Here is a 5,100-nt window from a genome sequence, read left to right as displayed (position 1 = left end):
CTGGTCCCCTTCTCTGAGGGATGGTCCAGTTCCGTCCGGTACTGGCTACTGCTGACCCTCGCTCAGTCCAGTTCCGTCCGGTACTGGCTGAGTGCTGAACCTCGCTCAGTCCAGTTCCGTCCGGTACTGGCTACTGCTGACCCTCGCTCAGTCCAGTTCCGTCCGGTACTGGCTACTGCTGACCCTCGCTCAGTCCAGCTCCGTCCGGTACTGGCTACTGCTGACCCTCGCTCAGTCCAGTTCCGTCCGGTACTGGCTATAACTGCTGACCCTCGCTCAGTCCAGCTCCGTCCGGTACTGGCTACTGCTGACCCTCGCTCAGTCCAGTTCCGTCCGGCACTGGCTACTGCTGACCCTCGCTCAGTCCAGTTCCGTCCGGTACTGGCTGAGTGCTGACCCTCGCTCAGTCCAGTTCCGTCCGGTACTGGCTACTGCCGACCCTCGCTCAGTCCAGTTCCGTCCGGTACTGGCTGAGTGCTGACCCTCGCTCAGTCCAGTTCCGTCCGGTACTGGCTACTGCTGACCCTCGCTCAGTCCAGTTCCGTCCGGTACTGGCTACTGCTGACCCTCGCTCAGTCCAGCTCCGTCCGGTACTGGCTACTGCTGACCCTCGCTCAGTCCAGTTCCGTCCGGCACTGGCTACTGCTGACCCTCGCTCAGTCCAGTTCCGTCCGGCACTGGCTACTGCTGACCCTCGCTCAGTCCAGTTCCGTCCGGTACTGGCTACTGCTGACCCTCGCTCAGTCCAGTTCCGTCCGGCACTGGCTACTGCTGACCCTCGCTCAGTCCAGTTCCGTCCGGTACTGGCTACTGCTGACCCTCGGGCCTCGCTCAGTCCAGTTCCGTCCGGTACTGGCTACTGCTGACCCTCGCTCAGTCCAGTTCCGTCCGGCAGGGCTGCGGAGTCGATGGATTTTCGGCGACTCCGACTCCGACTCCGACTCCGGCTTTCAAAAACCAGCTCCGACTCCGACTCCGACTCCGGGCAGAATTGTCGACTCCGACCGACTCCAACTCCCGACTCCGACTCCGCAGACCTAGCAGGGCTGCGGAGTCGACAGATTTTCGGTGACTCCGACTCCGACTCCGGCTCGGGTTTCTAAAATCGACTCCGACTCCGACTCCGACTCCGGTCACAACTGTCGACTCCGACCGACTCCGACTCCGACTCCGACTCCGACTCCGCAGCCCTGCCGTCCGGTACTGGCTACTGCTGACCCTCGCTCAGTCCAGTTCTGTCCGGTACTGGCTACTGCTGACCCTCGCTCAGTCCAGTTCCGTCCGGCACTGGCTACTGCTGACCCTCGCTCAGTCCAGTTCCTTTCAGTAGTTCCGTCCGGTAGTATATTGTGTCCTCGCTCAGTCCAGCTCCGTCCAGAAGTACATACCAGCCCTCACTCAGTCCAATGCCTTTTAGTAGTACCGTACCTCGCTCTGTCCTTCCGTCCGATATAAGTTCTGTGCTCTCGCGCAGTTCAGCTCCATGTCCTCGCTCAGTCCAGTTCCTTCCGGTATTAGGTAGTTGCATCCGGCAAAATCATGCCTTCGCTCAGTCCAGTTCCGTCCGGTAGTATATTGCCCTCGCTCAGTCCAGCTCCGTACCCTCGCTCAGTCCAGTTCCATACCATCATCCAGTCCAGTTCCTTCCGGCGTAGTTCCGTACATCCGGCACTATCGCGCACTCGCCCAGTCCAGTTCCGTCCGGTACCGACTACCGAAGCAGCGGCCGACGCCGCTGCCGCGCGGGACGGCGTATTTGCATTCTAAAGGTCAGCCGGGCCATTGCAAGTGGAGCGCGTCGGTTCGGCCGCACCGGCGCTGCGTTCGCCGCTCGGTCGTGCCACGCCACTGTAGCTAATGACGACACGCCTCCGGCAGGGCCTATTTCTGGCAACTGCAAACGCTATTGATAGGCCAACTCCGCAGCATTTAGGACCCCGGTATAACATTTGATATTTGATTAAATGCGCAAATTGTGAGCTCATCACCTGATGGACCAGGTACTCGGAAGGCTGTTACGATGCACTGTGCAGTGTGCACGGTACATATAAGGTCCAAAAGCAACGATCCCATGCTGTGCACCAGGCATTCGAAATCAAATGACTCGGGCATGTGCAGTTCGAGTATTTTTTAATCACAATCACACAAGTAAAGAATTTTACTTGCGCTTAAAAATATTTCGCCTCGAAACATTTTTTTCTTCTTTTTGTTCCTGTCAGTGGTCTACAATAGTTAGTTACATCGTCATTCGTCACACATGGCCAACACTAGTGCTTAACCCTATTCCTGGCGGGGGGGGCCTCAGGAGCCCCCCCCCCTGAGGTTTTTGGTTATTTCTCCCAAACGCGTTGAGCTAGGAAGCTCAAATTTGCTGACTTTTCCTAAAAGGCTTCTACGCAACATGTCTGAAAATTTTGAGTTGATCTGACCTCAGGTCAGGTCACCAGAGGCGGTTTGGTGACCCTACCTCAGAAAAGTTTGCAATCACGCCAGAGCTAGAGTTTTTGACCGATCAATTTCTTCTCTTCAGGCTTTAGTTAGGGTACCAGTATGTGCAATTTGTATATCTCGGAATTTTGATATCGGTGACCTAAGGTCAGGTCAGTTTCGCGACCTCCCCATTATAAGTCAATGGGGGAAAAATCAACTCCCTGTTTTTACCACTAAAACGGGTCGGAATGGCCCCATATACCATACATGACTTCATATACGATCAACCTTCACTACCTTGAGGTCTGTTTTGCTGTTGGGCAGCTGTGAGGTCATGTGACGTCATCAAAGGTCACCAAAGGTTTTTGGCCAATAACTCCGTACAGGAACAAGATACAGACGCGTGGATGGTCTCATTGTGTTCAGCTCGTCAAGACGCATCGAATGATATACATGATGACCTCGAGGTCACGTGACCTGAGGTCAACCTTTGACCTTGACCTTTCGAGGTCAACATATATATCATTCGATGCGGATTGACGAGAGGATCACGATGATGCCCTTAGTTTGTTCCTATCTTGACTAATTCGAAAGTTATTCGAGAAAAACTCTCTCCATATCTAGCGCCGCCATTTTGACTTTTTCGACCCCTGTGACGTCATCTTTGACCTGACCTGAAAATGACCTTAGTAAAAATTGTAGACCTTGTCCATGCGTATCCGATGCCGTTTACCGCTTGTCGCTATCTTGCTTCGTTCTCGAGATCTCAGGGGGGGCCGAATCGGCCCCCCCCCGCCAGTTTCTTGTCCCGGCGGAGCCCGCCAGGAATAGGGTTAAAGAATTATTAATCAAGCATGGCACCATCATCCTGCCAGTCTCTATGTCTCTGTGCGTCTCTGTGAGTCACTGGCAGTGGTCTTCCCTACCTACCGCAGCTCGAGTCTCGGTCAGTGACCGCCGGGCAGTCACGTCGCCCTGTTAACCCACTACTTTATCACACTCACAGCGCTGCAGGAATAGCCCCGTCCTGTCGCCGGGCGACAACACTGCAGCGGACGTTTAAAATGCAGACTGGGTATCCACAGGAACATAACTGCGGGACTATGTAGAACATGACTTCACCGCCCGTGGCTGTGACTGGAATGTTCGGTCCCGAACCGGTCATGTGGGGATGAGACTGATAAGGCAGGTGTGACTGAGATCGAGTTGCATGCTGAATCACACCGATCAGTCCCGTCAGCCTATTCAAGGTGGTGTTCAGCGGTAGGGAGAGTAGCACTTATATGATTTAATATTTTGTGGAAATAAGAATTGCAGGCAATCCCATGCAAAATAATTTCTATCATTTACTTTTCCAAATAAGTATATTTTGACGAGAAGCTATCAAAATATGCTAAAAATATCCCAATCCTGTATAATAGTCAGCTAAAACCCGACTTAGTCATAGTTCATTTCCTGTGCCGGCATCAGCCTGACACCAAGAGCGGATTTGTCGATAGCTAACCTCCGTTTTCAATCGCGTGTACCATTCAGCTATTTATGATTGTCGCTGCAGTGGTGGCCCAGTCTGCTCGCGCGGCCGGCACATCGATTACAGACAGCTCGGCCGGGCCGCGGTGCCGCCTGCTGTTCAGCTGCTACCACAGAGCGGCAGCCGGCGCTGCTCTGTGGCTGGGTCCCGGGTCAGACTCAGACCTCGGCCAGTCGCCGGCAGTCGCTCCTCGACAGGCCATCTTCATCACACGCCACAGACTACAGAGCTCTCAGTGTGCAGTCGCGCCGGCGGCCATCCATCCGCTGTCGGCACCCGCAGTCTGAGACCGAGCTGTGTTGTATGTGAACGGTTTGACGTGCAGCAATTGAGATGTGCCGAGCTGTATCTGCAGCAACTTTGCCTTAAAAGCTTTGTTGAACGGATCTAAGTTTAAATGGGTTCTTGTACAAAGGATATTGCTCCCAGCCCTCTATTACTGTTCCTTGACACAAGCCCTGAGCAGTTGGCATCGTCAATTGAAGCGTGCAATTCAGCATGCATCGCTATGCATGATATGGATTCAACTAACTTGTTCTATGCTTTGTGCGAATTGTTAAAATATCAGTGCTTTTCATTTGGTGTCGACAGAGCCGCACATGTAATATACGTACTTAATTATTCCTCGGGTCGTAAATAGTCCTTTTTTCTTTTTTAACAAAGGTAATACATTTTTTTCTGATACATGTTTGTTTCTTATTCAAAGTGCCCATTTTTGCATTTTCTAGCGACTCGCTTTACTATCGACACGTCAATATTTCAAAAGCATCTTTCCTATGCGCGAAGGTTTTACCGTTTCCAATCGTTCGACCACAGTCACAGCTTGTCAGGAGTAGGACAAATAAATAAAGAGACCACCGAAGTAATGTTGCAGCACAGGGCGTCTAGTCCATTCACCTTTTGGCTTGATTTTGCATTCTAAGCATATCATACATTCGTGCAGCCAGTTTCCCGTTATCGCACAAGCTGTAGGTACCGATGTGTGTGAAATTATGACGCCAGTCACTTATTGGATGATTTAAAGATGAGACAAAAAAGTCAATGTAAATTAAATGTGCCGACCTAATTTACCTACGAAAATGCGTATATCTTTCAGTTTCTATGTGCAAAAATATCGAGGGTTTTCGTTTCGTTTCTTT

The sequence above is a fragment of the Amphibalanus amphitrite genome, unplaced genomic scaffold (assembly GCF_019059575.1).
Source record: "Amphibalanus amphitrite isolate SeventyFive unplaced genomic scaffold, NRLGWU_Aamphi_draft 000796F_arrow, whole genome shotgun sequence".
Lineage (NCBI taxonomy): Eukaryota > Metazoa > Arthropoda > Thecostraca > Balanomorpha > Balanidae > Amphibalanus > Amphibalanus amphitrite.
Note: the sequence above shows the minus strand (reverse complement) of the source record.